The sequence below is a fragment of the Phalacrocorax carbo genome, chromosome Z, assembly GCF_963921805.1.
Source record: "Phalacrocorax carbo chromosome Z, bPhaCar2.1, whole genome shotgun sequence".
In the NCBI taxonomy this organism is placed as follows: Eukaryota; Metazoa; Chordata; class Aves; order Suliformes; family Phalacrocoracidae; genus Phalacrocorax; species Phalacrocorax carbo.
The window spans coordinates 81,117,278-81,133,974 of NC_087548.1; the positions used below are offsets into that span (position 1 = coordinate 81,117,278).

The following is a 16,697-nucleotide window of genomic DNA, read 5'->3' on the forward strand; positions in this document are numbered from 1 at the left end:
GAATTCTGCAAACAGTTGCCAGTGGATCAGCATTAGCTTCCATCCTCAGCTTCCACGCTGCTTTCCAAACGGCCCTCGAGCTGTTCGTCACGACGCCAGCAGAAGCTTTGCCCTCCTGACTTCCAAGCCAGTTGTCACTGGGCGCCCACAGGACTCTGCAGCCAGAGCACTTTTTACCATGGGTTTGAAGGATCTGCTGGATCCATAGCCCTGATCCCATTCCCTCTGCACGGGCTAGTTTGTTCCCTTAGAGAAGAAAATGGAGAACCTTATGGCACTCTCAAAGGTTTTTCTCCTTCTTAAGTAAATCCCTTTGTGAAGAGAATACCATAGTTTTATACTTTTACCTAATAATAATTGCACGTGCAGTGTTGGCACAAAAGTGAGGTGAGTGAAGCAAAATCTGCAAATTGTTTTATCATCTACTGAGAAAGATTTCCATTGGCTTTATCAACTAACAGAAAATCTGGAAAATACTCGTAAAGGTGTGCTGTGGCTTACTGCATATGGGTAAGAGCAGTTCTCAGCTCCTGCTGCGCTCATCTTGCACCTCTTCAGCAGGTACAGTGTGAGCTGAGCGCAGGGGAAGGACTGCATCCCCAGCTTTCCAGAAGGCACAGGGGTGCATGGAGTGAGGGGTAATTTACTACTGGAAGAGGTCACCTACCGATTACTGTTCTCTGGAGCAAGAGGTGAGCAAAATAAAGAGCAGTGACTTCCTAGAAGTCTCTGCGACAGGAATCAGTGCACACTACTCACTGCTTAGGGATGGCTGTGGGAGCAGTCAAGCCCTAAAAGAAGAGGATTCCACTAATGGAAACACACATGTGTGTTCCCTTATAACATGAGTAACTCAGTGAGCTAGTCAGTGGCTTTTCCTGCACTGATAGCTTAGCAGGATCTTTATTCTTTTTAAGGGGCGCTAGTGCTTTTCATAAAAGAGAGATGACATTATTAGAACACAATAAAGCAAACACTTAGGAATATAGGCAATTTTCATCACATAAGTGGTCCCACGGAAGTCAACAAAGCTTTCTGTGCTTCATTGTTTGCAATTCCAAGCACTTGGTGCTATCTCTTTTTATTTTGAATCATTGAGGTTTATGTGAATTATGTTCACTCCAAAAATATATTATCTAAAGAATTTTTATATTGATATTGACACAATATAGAGTTACAGTATAAATTTTATTAATGCCAGAGAGTAAAGTACCTCTTCCAAATATACTGACATTCATCATGAACTGACATCTCTGCAAACTGCTTCTGTTTCTCTCATGTTCACATTTATTGTATCTGGGCTTAGTTCTGCAATTACTTACCTCACTAACTTCACCCACGGAAGGATTCTCACGGTGGTCTGAGGGCCCATCCATGCCAAAACTTGTATGTGTGAGCACTCTTCTTACAGAAGAGAGCTTTCTGGGTAATAATTTCCACTTAAGGGACTTTCACATTACCCTTAAAACTAGCAATAGACTCCTTCATTAAAATGTGTCATTTAATCTTCCATCAGGAAGATAGTTGAGGAAACAGACAGATAAATAAAATAAGAATTAATTGGCAGAACATGCAGGCAGCTAAATTAAATTTTAGATACAGGAATATTTAGGAATGAAATTCAGGCTAGCAGGTCACTGCAACACCTACAGCCAGAGCATTCATTTTTGTTAGCCCACATACAGACACACTTGGCAGATTTAATTTAACAGAAATGTATGTCGTCATGTCTGAAAATACACCAGCCTTCATGAAAGAGTAAAGAAGCATTTTTCATGCACTAGTCTGGCAGGTTACCTAGAAAAACCTTATAAGGCTGCAAAATATTTCACTGAGATTAAGAACACTTAGCAGGGCAAAGTAGATGATCGTGCAGAAGCATCTGAGGATGAGACTCACCCCTTCCCACACACAGGGTAAACAAGGTTTGCATCAACAGCTTTAGCTTAGGTGCAAGCGCCCAGGCGCGCGGCGTATGTGGGGCATTCTGGCCACTGCATCCATACCGATAGGAACAAAACAACCCATCCCAATTAATTCTCATTGCTCTGTGGTTTTATGTGAAAAGCACTGCGAAGAACACAAACCGGCATCCGGGTGTGCAGCGGCCTTTGTCTCATGGCTGTTTTGTGCACTCAAGAGGGCAGGCAGTTTTCTATACGAGCACAGGAACCCTTGTGGAGGACTTTCACAGAACGTGACTTGCCGGATTTAATAACAGTACATGGTGCAGGTCAGCCCAGGATTTGGGCCATGTCATGCTTCTAACAGAGAGATACTGCACAACTGTATTTTTATAAATCACAAGTATTGAAATAAGAGAGTCAGAAGAGTTGAAAGCAGGAAAAATACTGTTACGGTACACACATTGCTCAGAATATTAAACAATGTTTGTATAATTAGGTTTACCATAAATATTTTAAAGGTATGGGTGATAATTTTAAATCCATTTTAAACGCACTTTTTGGCAAAGCTGGACTGGGCAATTTGATGGTGGGTAGCCTGCAGGACTGGTATCTTCTGTCCACGCTCATGCAGTTGCAGTGCATAATGCATGAAGACAGTGCTCTTGTAAGGCAGCTGTAATTCAACAGTCTTGGACTACCTAAAGGAAGGGTGGCCTACGCTTTCCTGATAAAGAGAGTTTTCTTTGGCCCTCTTGTATCCAAAAGAGCAGCCACATGCATCTATGGCACTTCTCCAGAAAGAAAGAGTGCCTCCCAATTAGACTTCAAAGTCCACAGACTTGCACCACCCAACTGAGTGCCTTATTGTGTCCTGTGCCGCTGAAGCAAAGCCTGGCAGCGCACAAGTGAGCAAGCAGAGTGAATACCAGGGACCCGATGAGAGCACTGGTGGCTGCGGAGGCAGAACAGCTGAGCACGGCTGTGTGAGCAGGGAAAACTGGAAGACAACCACACAGCATGAAAGTCAGGAGGATGGAGGGAGACCTAGACCGTAGGGATGCAGGAGAAAATGCAATGGGAGGAGGAGAAGAGGGGAGGGGAGACAAAATGAAGGAAACAAAAGGCAGAGAATGAGGGGAACGCCTCGGAAGGTAAAGTGTATACAAGGCTGACAAAAAAACAGCAATGGAGAGCAAAAGGAAAAAACAAAGTCATGGGAAATAAAAATTGCGTCTGTGAAAATTAATAGAAACTTAATAGAAAGCTGAATGATACAGACCAAGCTGTGGGGAGGGACAGGTCTGGGGCAGAGCTCAGTGTTTAGCGCTAACCTTTTTGTGAGAAAGCTGAACGACAATATTGAAGTCACTGCTGGAAAACATAAGGTCTAGAGACAGATCACACTGCTATTTAGATTTCTGTATCAGTGCCAAATTTGAAGGGGGGCGGAAAGTAAAGGTATTGTGGCCTCCAGTATTTTATGTCCCTCTCTGTAAATTTCTAAACCAACCCTGACAAGGTTGACTTTTATTCTTAGCTCATAAAGACTGATTGTTTTGCCTGAGGAATACACTAAAAAGCAGGTATTTCCAAAATATCCCCCCACAGGCAGAAACACTGAGTTTCTTCAATGAACTGCAAAACCCTTCTACTTTGGACATCAGTTAATATAGTCTTTGCTCTGTAAAACACATAACTGATGCTTTTGGAGTTTGCCACCTCATCATGCTTTGCATTGGCTTGAGCGGAGCTCATCGGGCGTGGAGCGACACAAGTCAAACCCGCCCCATGCCTGTTTCCCCTCCTCTATCTAGTGCTTCATCTGCCCTGTGCAGTAGGTTGGACTGGTGAACAGGCCTCCTCTGGATAATGTCAGTATTATCCTGTTCGGAGCCCGCCCTGGACATCCTCCCAGCCATCGCCTGGTGTTCGCCAGCTCGATGCCCTCGGGTATGGTCATCCCACCCCATCTCACAGCACAACCAAGTGTTTTAGTTGTTACTTACATGAGAACCTTTAACGTAACGCACAAGCATTATAAAATTAAACACGCCAACAGTCTTGCAAGGCAATAAATGTTACCATTTACCTTTATTTCAGTGGGCATGAATCTGATTAATCAGATTTAATTTGGCCTCATATGGCAGACCTTCTTCACAAAAAAAGCCTCTGGTAGGGCTGAGAACAAAACCCAGGTCCTACATCTTTGTAAAATTATTTTCCATATTCTAAGGGGGAAAAAAAATTACATGGCGTGTATTTGGGAGAACATTGTTACAATAAACATTGCACATTTCAGAAAACCCATTCTCAACACTTGCAGCATAATATTGCTCAAAAACCCGCAAGAACTTTCTGTTCATTTTCTCTTCCACTCAGCAAAGCACTTAAACCTGTGTATGTCTTTAACTTTGAGAACACACTTTAAGTTTATCCTGCTCGTGAGTTCATGTCAGATTAGCTGCAAGTACTCAGTATCTTGCAGGATTGCTCCAGTGATTTTGTTAGGATTTTTAATATTCTTTTCAGAGTCTAATTCTGCAATGTTCACTCACCTTACATGTCATTGACTAAATAAGTAGTGCTGGTGAAGACTATTCACAGGACTACTACAGAAGTAAGTAAAAAATGGCATATTCAAAACCTTATTAAAAGATTCATTGTAACCAACACAGTAATATTTTATCTTAGTGCCCTTTTATTCTGCTTTATTTATTATCTTTCCTAGTAAAGACAGAGACATGAAAACACAAACTTTAAAAATTGTTGCAGAGGGTGTTTTTGCTTAAGCTTGGTAAGAATGAGTCTGTTGGTTTGGATTATGCTTGATATTTTCCTGATATTATTCATTTTTTATAGTAGCAGTGTAGTAATACATGCAAAACATAAAATGTTACTTATAAATACAAAATTTTTTAGGAAACTGCATACATTTATATGCATATTTATACATAATTTAGTAAGTGTATATATAGAGAGGTATCTATATATGTGTGTGTATATTTATATGTGTACTTGGATACTGCATACCTATATACGTATATATGACTACATAGTGTGGCAAGCGTGTGTGTATATGTAGGTATGTAAATATGTGTTTGTATATATATGTATATTTTCTGATTTTTTAAAAACACTTTGGGACAGATCTTTTTACCATCAAATACAATAGAGCTAGAAGGGAGACATTATCATGATATTTATTTTGAAAATATTTCAATAATCTCCTCAAAGGACTCAAATATGCAATCTAATTTTTCTCAAAAGCTACTTAAAGCATAAAATATGCAGTAATTTGGGCTTATTCTCCCTGGAATTTGAAGGCTGCAGTACTGCTGACTGGCCAGCAACAGAGTTTTCAAAGAGTGGTTATCTTAATATTCTCTCTATAGGTCCAGCACCAGCAATCACATATCTAAACTCATGAAATACATAGATGATAGCACTATATAGAGGTACCACAAAGGATATTTAATTTCTGTATGACTGTAATGTATGTTGCGACCTCATGACATACCTGTAATAGTTAGCATCTGCTAAACAGCATTTTCAGGTGTTGTTTTATTGATCTTATAATTGTATAATATAACCAGAAACTCTTCAAGGGACAAATAAGCACCTATGAAATAGTGCAGCTGTACTTTGCATAATTCTCACGCATACATGATTGCATTAGCTATAGTTCTAACCATATATTTAACTGTATTGTAATTGATAACAAATTTAGATTCTGTTATTACAAAGCTCACTTATTTGTGTAAAGAAAAATATGACCTTATATTTGCAAACTGCACTAATATTTGCCTTATGCTATTGTACAGCAGTACTGGCTTTTAATGACATCATTTAACTCTTTTGCCCTTCCTTGAAAATAACTGAAGGATTGCTGCTTAATTCAACAGCAACAACAAAATAATATATTTTTGGTACTGAATGAACAGCTTCGCGAAAATAGCACAAAATCACAACAGTGGCATCTGACTAGTCAACACAGTACCAAATAATACAATGAGGATTATCACTGAAAGTAGGCTTTTTTGCCTCTAGTCTCTCTGAATCTGCAGAAGCATTTCTCAAATAAAGACATTTCATTTCAATAGGTCTTAAATCATAAAAACCTGACAAAACACTAGGCCATTATGTGTTGAAAAGGTAATGCTAATCCTCATAATAGAAAGGTACATTTTAATTTTTCTGAAATAAAATAAAAATAATAATGTGTGATAATGATACTAAAAACTGGAAAAATTAAATAAGGCGAACATTCACCGAGATCCCAGGAGGAGGGGTCCTTGTGAAATAGGCCTTGCTTTTGCAATTCAAATGCATCATAAGCCCATCATCTTCTTGCCACCTAGGCAGGAGCAAGCCAGTATGTGGAAACAAATATACTGAAACCAAAGTTTTGGTAAATTGTAACATAAAAACAGTGTTTTAGCCTGTTAGGGACTTGGTGTTACATGCCAGCATTTGTAAAACTGTGTGTTGTTGTACACTCTAGATATTTATGCAGTTTGTTTCTATAGCAGAGATACCTGGAAAGAAGCTGAACTTTGCAAACAATTCTCAAGTCATCCTTGCACAAAATTTGACTGTCAAAAAAATTGGTTTTTCTTTTGCAAAATTCCTGTTTAAAAATCAGATACTCCTTTGTACACAATATCATGTACACCCTTCTGCATCATTGTCTTCTAGCCATAGGCTACCTTCATCAAACATGCACCTGAGGTTTCAAAGATAGGGATTTGTTATGGATCTTGTACAGGTTCTACACACGGCTTGCAGCTCCGCAAACAGATCATTCAATTAAGGTCCTCTTGTTTTCTTTAGAGTATTAACATTTAAAATACAGTCTACCAGCATCCTGTGGTTGGCAGCTAAATGCAGCCTAAACAAAGAGAAGCTTGGCATTGGGTCTGTGCACGGCACACCCTTCTGCAGACGACTGATTACTTACAACAATGAAAATAACTGTAGCGTCATGCCTGTCAAACTTCCCAACCACTTTCAGGTGCACATGTACACGTGTCTGTGCAGGAAACACCTGAGAACTCTTTCCAGTGTTCAACTTCTTTTCACTTTTACTCAGCTATGGAAACATGAAATCACTGTCACCAAAATAGAAAAATTTCTGTGTACACAAATATCTACCTATATCTTCATGCAGGTATGCACATACCTCATGAGTGTAAATATTTAAATAGCTTCCTTCAAATTATCTATCTACATACATTTAGCAAAAAGTTTTATGTGTATTTTCCCCCAATTCATTGTTCTGGTGATACACATTCAAGCACACAAGCTTGCACAGGTTTAAGCCTGTCTTTACACGGAAGCGTGCCTAATGCAGGGCCAAATCCTGAGTCCTTGCTGAGGATGTAATGCTACAAGCTACTTTACACAGATTTCCATTGTTTAATGCTAATCTCCCCCTGCAGACAGTGTAGTTCACAGGCTTGCAGACTCAGGCCTTAATTCTTCTAACTGCAATCACAAAATTCCCATTGGCTCCCAGAAATGGGACATGCAAAAGGTTTTTGGGCTAGGACCCTCAGGCCACCTTGGTCTGAATGCAGAAGGATGAAGCAGGACTGGAGGACCAGCCTGTGAGCCCTGCGTTCACAGCGAGCAGCCCTTGGCTCCACATGAAGCACCACTGGATCAGTGGAGATGCTCACGGAGAGCATCATCCGAGGAGAAGAGCTTGTAGCTTGGTCTTAGGAGCAACTCAGGGCCATAGTGTGCTGGCGTTGGTCCTGAAGAGTAGATATTGCATTTAATGACACACAAAGACCCATGTGATTATTCATCCAAAAGCATGCAGTCGTATTGGTAGAGTGTGTAAGTAAACACTTCGGACGGGAGCAGTGTAATATTGTTAATATCAATGTTTTTGAAGAACGTGTTTGTGGGCTCTGACAGTGGCTGTTGACATCGCTGTTGCAAATGCAACTTTTGACAACCATGACTTGCTGGGTTATGGCTACGCGGTCATGGCAAGATGTCCAAAAAAACCACAGAAAACACCACCCCGCCCACATCACTCTCTCCCCCTTGAAAAAAATATTAAACAAATGCAGCGGTCCCTCCGTGGTCGGGGGGGGGGGGGGGGGCCAAACAAAGGCACGTGTTAACGAGGCCTAATCTTCCCTTTTGTGCTTGTTTCTTCGTTAGGCTCTAACAGCACTTCTGGCCCCGCGCTCGAGGTTTGATGAGAAGACGGTATGACAGGCTTGGCTTCTCCCCATGCAGCTGGCACCGCCGATGCCAAAAGCCAGAGCCTGCTGCAGCGGGATCAGGAGAGGCTCCTCCGGAGCACGGCCTGACTGTCAGTTTCCCACCCGCCTCCCAGAGCCTGGCTCCCTCCCGAAGCCCCTTAATGAGAAGCGGAGGACAATGCCAGTATTGTTGTTTCTGTTCAGGATCTGGTGGAAAGAACAATCTCTGTTTACCCAAGCATCCGCGCTCCAAACCCTGCCGATAATTACTTCTAGAGCCTCTGATTAACTCTGGTCCCTGCTTTCGGCACACAAAGCTATTGAGCCAGGGGCAGGACAACCTTTCTGTCTCTCCTGGTCTTTTAACAGTTTGCTCGAATACTGCCTGGGCCTCATTTTGGGTGCAGAAGTGAGGATGCACCTGAATCCTCGTCAGGCTTACCTGCGTTAGGTGAGCAGGTGAGGAACCTGCACCGCAGTATGGTCCTGGAAATGAAATCCCCCCCCAAAAAAGGTGATTTTGAAAAAGCACTTCTCTGATTTCTTATTCCTGGTTTCTTTACAGCTATCAGTAATTTTAAAAGACCATTCTAATTAGCATGGTCTTCTCTCAGCAACCTACCCTCACTAAATTTTTTGCGGCTAAACATGCAGCAAAAAACTGCCAGCACATCGTAAGCATCACGAGAGCAGTGCCAGGGACTTTGTTTTGGTTTTGTAAACCATGCAAAATGGAACTGTTGCTGAGTCTGTTTCTAGGATGCTGGTAATAATTTTAGTCTGTCAAACCATTCGGTCTTTCCTCGCCCGCCTCCCTCCATAGCCCCCCTCGCAGTCTGCTGCAAGCGCTATGCAAAACACCATCATGAATATGCGTAATTATGGAGATTCATGGTAATTTTTCAGGGTTATCTGATGTGACGTTTATAGGACAGCAGCATACATCAATTTAAACGAGAGTGACAAATATCTGATCCTTTTTATTTCTATAGTATTTTTAATATTTCCTTGGTCTCTCCTGGGAGCAGTGTGAACTGGTAGGAATTTGAACAAAATATTTTAAAAATCAAATACGTTACTAGCATGTTACTTTTTAAAGCTTCAGGTTTTTAATGTATGTGTGGTATGTGTGCATGCATGTAAGATTGTCTTACCTTGATGCCTATTATTTATGTGAAATGAAAAAAGTCTTTCTGTAGATATTTACATGTTATTATTCCATTAGCTACAGATAACAATGGAGAGTAAAATGTCTCTTGTATTGGGCTGCTTTCTGAAAATTAGTTTGATCTAATTACTTCAGTAATCTGATTACCCACCTGATAGAGAGATTTAGCAAGCTTTTCTTGTAATTTTTATTTTAAGCACAGACTTTTAAAACAATGACATTAAATTATTTGCTGTTAACTATGGCAAACTGCAATTTTTGTTCCAGATCTGTTGTACCTCCCAGAGGTTTTGATACGTTGGTTATCAGAGAAATTAATTGGGATCTAGTCTAAAACTGTAATGTTTGTAATGGTTACTAACTATAGGCATTTTTCTTCTTCATATTTTGAGCGGCTAGCACATCTGCTAGACCTTCAAATTCGTGACATGATTTCATTTAAGGCTGGTAAAGTTACTTGTAGATGAAGGTGCAATGGACTGTGAGGCCTCAAAATATCAGTGCATAATCACCACACATTAGTACGAAAAGGTAAGATCTAGCTTTTTACAAAAAAGTAGTAAAATTGCCTGCTACACTGCAAATTACAGTATTACTGGATATTGTTACAGAGTTCATTAATTTGAAAAAAAAAAGTGTTATTTACACTGCCACATGCCTCAAAATAGTCACAAAACAAAACATCATTGCTGTATGAATCCGTCAGTTTTAACTGAAAGTATTCTATGATTATATACCTAAAGAGAAAAAATGTTGCAGGCCACATTAAAGAGGAAGCACAACCCTCCAGTTTTAATTGTATATGTTCTTAGTAGAACTTACATGCTCTTCATAAAATTTAAGAATACATTTCACTATCTCTCTTAAATACATAAATACACCACTGCATTTGCACTTGGGAAAATAGATGCATTTTTTTGTTTATGAATCAAATTTTTAAAGCTATTTTTTACGGCATTTTTAATGGACATAAGCTCCATCCTGTCCTCCATGTGTAGCAATGTAGTGGAAGAGGAACTCACTCAAAGTTCTGCCTTTCATTATTGTGTGGGATCTCAGATTTAACTGGGGAAATTAGCCAGAAGGTAATGAAACGGTGTGGGAAGCCTTTGCTTTGTACGACACAGGGGTACCAAATCTGGCGTTTTACATTTATTTGTTTCAAGTGACTGTATATTCACACAGTATAAACCTGACTGTGACACGTTGCAGGAACGACTTACGGCTGTGTTACTGCATATGAGAGGAGTGCAAAATGCTGCACCCAAACACCCAGGTGCATGGGTGTGCACGCGTGCCGGGACGCACGCGCGGGTGCACGTGCATCCCATCTGCACAAAACAACACGGCCCCCAGGCACTACATTTTTTTAAAAACGGCTAAAATTTATAATCTGTCAGAGCATCCATGAGGATCAAATGAATGCCTTCAAATGCTTTTTTCCAGAAAACGTGGCTATGAACAGACAAAAGTGGTTTCTCTGTTTGCTTTGAGTACGTATTTTGCATTTAGCAGCCACAGAAGGAGCAACTCAGGTTTACCCCCACCCGCCTCGTTCTAAGAGGGTCTGCGCCTGGAGACTCCCACACACCCACTGAGAGATGTCCCCCCAAAGGTGCTCAGTGCCTTGCATAAAATAAACATCAGGGCATGGTTTCTATTTAATCTAAATCATCACAAGCTCATTGAATTAAATATTGTAGGAAAATACTAGGGCTTCGTCCTTATGTGCTCTCAGTGCATATTTTTAATGTTGGCATACCCTAACTCTCATAGGATCAGCCTTGAGACTGAGCTTGCATTTGTGCTCTGTTCTCACTACTCAGACAAAGCTAGGTTTCAAAAGCTGTTCAGTGAAGACTAGAGATTTGGGAGCCACGTTTAAGTGGATATGCCTGCTAAGGCCCTGATCCTGCAGCCACTAAGCAGCTCACAGAAGGCACCAACACCCTGCGTCAGAATTACTGGGAGAGATGTCTGGGGAGGAGCACCTTGAGAAAATTGTGACGTGTTCCTTTAAATTAGTGACAAATCAAAGCATTGTATGAGCTCTCGTTACAAGCGAAGGCTGGGATTATTTAAAATTTTATTAAAATATTGGGTTATGGGGTTTTATCACTACCAGCTATTAAGACTGGAGTGCTAAGCATCACCAAAATACTTTATGAAGCTATTAGGTGATAAAAGTGAGCTAGTGCTATGTTATAAATTTACTATATACATGCTCAAATGTAAGAGTTGCTTGCATTTTTCATGCTGCTTGAAAAATACTAATTGATGTATACAGCAGGTAGAAAATTGCATCTCCCTGCACGAAGACAGAAAGGTGTAAAATCTTTCTTACATAGCCTTTCAAGTATTGTTTTAATTTGTCTTTAAAACCGTGATGTATAATTTTATTTATGGGAAGTAAACTTATGGAATTAAATGGACACATTTTCCAATCACCACGCAGTGGATGTGATAGATATTTTCTTTTGAATTACTAAGGAGAAAAATACAATAATTTGGTGGCAAGCATCTGTCTGGTAATCACGTAAGACAAATTCACAAGGAATACAGGAAAGATATTTATTTACTGTTGCTGCTAAGCCAGTCTTTATTTATCTGAGGAGATTTCTCATCAATGAGTGGAAAACAAACTTTCCTTCAAGAGGTCTGTGAACGGAATAATAAACATCAGGTCTAAATCCCATATGGAAATCAGTTGGGTTTAATCCTGGATATTCTTCAGGATGCAAATGAGGACAGGAGGTTCCCCCTGTCCTGCTGTCATACGGGCAGCCAATTTACAGGCGCGGGCGCAGGCTGTATGTGCTGCGGGCTCTCCTGCACCTCCCCCTCGCCCCAAGACTTGGTCTCAGCTGCCTGCTTTTCACGGAAAACCACAGACCAAGGAAACATATCAGTAATAGCGCCCTGTAAATTAACTTGACATTTGATGCAGGGTTGGGGAAAAAAAAAAAAAACAAACAAAAAAATGAAAACCAAACTCTAAAATGTTACAAAAGACATTGAAAACAAAAGCCACTCAGGATCCGCTCAACATACAGACTGGATTTAAGAGATCTGGAAGGTGGGTATTCTCTTGCAAGCAACATACTCAGCCCTCCTCGTCTTTGTTAAGACAACTCAGTCACTCTTTGTTAAAGCCACAGCATCCAACAAATAAACAAAAAAATACCCTATACTTCCACAAAACGGCCACCACGGAGCAAAATAATGTCAAGGAAGTGCATTGCTTGCTGTGATCCTGGCTTTGTCTTATGCCCCTAAAACTGTAATTCTTAAAAATATGCTGATGTTAAAAGATAAATTGGAACTATTAATATTAATTTACTGCTAATAAGGTGTGCTACATAACTAAGATATAAATAATTTAATGCTGGTATTTTATGATTGGCAAGCAGCCCATTAAACATGTGAGGCATGCAAACACTGCTGTATCTTGAAAATATCATTAAAGTAAACATTTCATTTTTCCCTGTACTTGACGCTACAAATCTTTTTTCTTCTTTTTTTTTTTTTTTTTATTTGCCAAAAAGTACTTGAATCAAAGACAAACTATTGATGGAATATTAACTGCTTCTCTGGCTCTGCTTGCAATATCAATAGCAATAGGATACAGAGAGACGGAGCATATTTAAGCTATTAGACATGCAGGAATGTTATTATGCTTTATTGTGTCTGCCTGTCCCCACCTCCCTCCTGTCCCCCCACCTCTCCCTTCCTCCTCCCTCCCTCCTGTCTTACACAGACACACACACACGCCGCACCCCCTCTGCAGAGCTGCCAATGCTGCATCTCACAAATGTCTGGCCTTTCGGTTTACAAGCAAAGGAGTGTACTGGTAAAATGCATAATCTTTGCATCCCTGCCTCTTCGTATTCATGGATTGATTTAGAAGTCCCTGTGTTCTACTTTTTTTCCTGTTTCTATGGTTTATACCACTGGCATGCCCATATTCTTGTGGGAATTTCAAATAAGAGCCAAGGTATAACTGGCAAATACTCCGTAATGCAGTCTGCATTTCCATAATTTAGCTGTTTGGCTTTTTTTTAAAGAGACAATTTTAAGAGGTTTATAGACTTACAGATATATGAAGAGTATTTTGATTGGCTTTTTTAGTACTTCAACTACTTAAGGTTCTGTTTGTGTAAAATGGCTGTAATAAAATGAATTTATGTACACATATATTCTTGTGTATATGTAAATGCGTTTGGAATGAAAAAGTTTGTAAATCCTTGTCAATTGTGCTGATTAAGCCCCACACTCTGACATTGGCAGTGTTAAGATTTTTCACAAAAGAGCTAAAATGCTAAAGAAAGAGTTATTCATTTTAGTTTTTCTTTTGGTAGCAAGTAAAGAAATGATTTAACTAGTTCAAAGGAAGTCATTCATACTTAGCTAATTTTCACTTCTTCAGGAAAGTCTTTCATTAGCACATTTGTCAATTGCCAGATGAACATTTCTGTCTTGTAAACGGAAGGATATAGTGCATTTCATCAATGATTTATTTTCCAAAGATTACAGACAAGGGCTTGATTCTGCAAGTTCTTGCACACAAGTAACTACACTTACCTGAGTAAACCTCTTACTATCAATGGATTACTCATAAGAGAAGTTTCTTACAGAGCCTGAATCAGGCTCTAAAATTAAAAGACAATTTTAATATACATTCCCTTTACTATTTTGGTGTATTTTCCCCCCTCTTTTTTCCCTTGAGATCCACCTGTGAACAAATAATTGGCAATCGATACTTTTCCAAAAGCTGATATAAATTACTTTAACTGGGTTACAACAACAAAAATAACACAACATATACTTATCACGTGTAGTACCTACATTTCCCTCCCCTTTTTATTTGAAGCAGCAATATATTCCTCATAAATTTACCGTAAGTAAAATACTATTGGTCTTAATGTGGGCATGCACTCCACATTATTAGATGAGAATAGTATCTTTAAAAAAGATGGTTAATTTGCAGTCAGATGCAAAACAATTCACATTAACATTATTCTGCCTGGGGTTTGAGGTTTTGATTTCTTCTGTAAGTGTCTGTAGTGTTTTTGCAAGACGTTGCCTCAGTAGTAAAGCAATTTAGAGTGGAGGATATTTTTAGACTACATTCATTTAGAGGAGGGGGAGGGAAAGGCCGTGCAGTAAGATATACATGTATTTGTAATTCATATTGTTGCTGTGTTTCTATTGTACTCGAGCTTCCATCATGGCTGAGATGGGGAGCTGGCATCCAGACAGTGCAGCAGGGCAAGAAAAAAAACCCTCACTGAAAATACAAATAACAGGGTTTCTCCCACTCCTCCATTATCCCCACTAATTATTACCGTGCTGCTTCTGTTTAAAAAAAAAAAATAAAAGAAAACAGCTGTAGGCTAGGAAGGTATATCTGGACAGTCTGTTAAATAAGGTTTTTAATCCTTTTCGTCCAAAACAGAGATCTTTTCATTCTGGTCTTTCAGGAGCCTCAGTCTACACATTCAAAAACATGACAGAAAAATGAACTGGAATGTGCAAGCATTAAACATTAAAATTCTCTACTCCTTGGTCATTATACTGATGGCCATATCTTACATCTTCCCCTCCCCCAGAATACTTTTGCTGATTTCACCTCATTTGCATGGCCTTATTATGCATATAGCCTTTGTTCTTCTGATATAGAGTACAGCACAGTGACAAAGCAAAACCTATACACAGAGATAACCTTTTCTCTTCTTTAAAATTTTTCCAGCCATCCGATATTATCTTTTGACTTATCAGTATAATTCAACGTTAAATCAGATGTATGTTCTTGCTTATAAAATACTAACAGATTTACTATTGTTCAAGAAAATGAAAAGTCAATGTCTAAACTGCCTCCAAAAATCTTTTGCTTTAATAATACATTCAAGTTTTCTGTTGACAACAGTTTAAGCAAACACACTAGCAGTAGGTAACAATTAAGGAGTGCCTGTTAAGTGAGATACCTGCTATATGTCTAACTATATGGATCTTAATACGGTGATATTATAAAAATATCAAATTTGACAGCTAAGGCTCAACATGGACAGCCAGCCTTCTATTCCAAGGGTTCCTGCTTGCCTCACATCTTAAAACAAAGAGACTGGATCGCCTAACTGTGTTATTACTTTCTGATTTTTCTTATAGTGTACCAAGTGTATTTTGATATTATGGAAATTTGAGGCTGATTCATCCAGCTTTACCCACTGATTTCAGCGGATCTGCCAACCAGAGGGAAGGTTTCAGAATCAATTCTTTGGTTTCTGTCCAAAAGTAGGTGATAGAGGGTTTAAAGTTGTCCCCTTGAAAGGGAAAGGTAAACTCCCACTGGCTGCAATAGGAACACAACAGGGCCCACCTTGAAAGAAACAGGAATTCATTAAAAAAAAAAAAAAGGGAAAAAAATAGTCTTTGCCTTCAGTAGAATTTTGGGATGTAAAAGGAAGGAATAATTTGACTGCTTGAGCTTTATCTTGCATGATACCAAGTACCTTCCCTTCTGTGAGATTCCTACACAGGAGAACAACCATTTCTTTAATTTCTAAGATCCTGTGGAAATAATGGAATTTTAAAAATACAACATCATCAAACTTCTTTCAAAACAAGAATGATTCTAGTAGTATTAAATTGTTATAATACCACCATCATCACCTTCCTGCTAGAAACTAAAAGCCAAAAAAGTATTTTCTTTCTCAAAGGAGGGTGGTCTCATGCTACCCTTAAAGAACACAACGCTGTCCTCATCACCTTGTCTCAGAGCACCTCCCAGCAGAAGAACTGGTTACACCTCATCAATATGATGTGGCATAAATAAAATAGATCTACAATTCAAGGGAGGAAACATCCTTAGCGTTACCTGTAAGAATTTGTCTGAGCCGTCCTGGGAGCTGCCACAATTACTCGATTCAGACAGCTACATTCAGTGCATGCTTTTGAACAAAATAATGAGCCGTGTGGTGCTTTTAATTGTTACTTCCACTTTGTCCCAAATATTTCTTGTACTGATTAATCAGGACATCTTTCATACTTGGGAAGCAGCGGTTGTTTCCATTCTTATGGCATTTAATTTGTATGGGGCAAGGTCCATAAAAACTGGAAGATACAGTCTAGGAATACGCACGTGGGGGCTCAGAGCTGTCAAAGCATCACAAAAAACACCAAACCCTCAGTGAGCTCTGCACAACTCTGTGCCAATGCCCCATGTGTTGCCTCTCCCAAATCAAAACCCTGTTCTCCGTGCAATAGTTTTCATGGAGGTTATAAATGATCTTTAGAAAATCCAGGCATAAAGGCTTTGTTTTGGCATGCATATTATTACACTAGTTGTCTGCCTCACTGTGTGTGCAGTTGGCGGAGTGGCTGTGCACAGAAAACAGCACCCCGAAC

At 39.6% G+C, this 16,697-nt stretch overlaps 1 long non-coding RNA gene across 1 annotated transcript in view; it reads right to left on the reverse strand.

The window, feature by feature from the left end:
- LOC135310571 (uncharacterized) overlaps positions 1–16,697 on the reverse strand; it is a 119,338-nt gene that overhangs the window by 49,105 nt on the left and 53,536 nt on the right. The window lies entirely within an intron of this gene.